This window comes from Myotis davidii, unplaced genomic scaffold (assembly GCF_000327345.1).
Source record: "Myotis davidii unplaced genomic scaffold, ASM32734v1 scaffold609, whole genome shotgun sequence".
Classification (NCBI taxonomy): domain Eukaryota; kingdom Metazoa; phylum Chordata; class Mammalia; order Chiroptera; family Vespertilionidae; genus Myotis; species Myotis davidii.
The window spans coordinates 3,168,354-3,168,633 of record NW_006300164.1 but is presented as its reverse complement, the minus strand read 5'-3'; the positions used below and the strand labels follow the sequence as shown (position 1 = coordinate 3,168,633).

General features: G+C 68.2%; 1 protein-coding gene across 1 annotated transcript in view; it reads right to left on the bottom strand.

Moving 5' to 3' along the window:
• TMEM8C (transmembrane protein 8C) overlaps window positions 1–280 on the bottom strand; it is a 38,363-nt gene that overhangs the window by 27,394 nt on the left and 10,689 nt on the right. The gene's annotated exons all lie outside the window — the stretch shown is intronic.

Below are 280 nucleotides of genomic sequence, written 5' to 3'. Positions count from 1 at the left end.
ACCCGCCCTCCCACGCGAGGAGCCGGGCCGGGCGGGGGCCGGGCGAGGGCTCAGGAGACAGAGACGGCACGCACGTGGGCTTGCAGGAATCAATAAGGGGAGTTGCTTGTTATTGGTGATTGTCATCAGATCAGCTGGATTTAGGGACCCCACGGGGGGCTGGCCCTGGGGCAGGTAGGCTGGGGCCAGGACAGGGTGCGAGTGGGCCTGCTCAGAGCCGGGCGGGGACAGAAGCGTGAGAGCAGTGCCGAGAGCGAACCGACGGAGCGGGGAGGGCAGG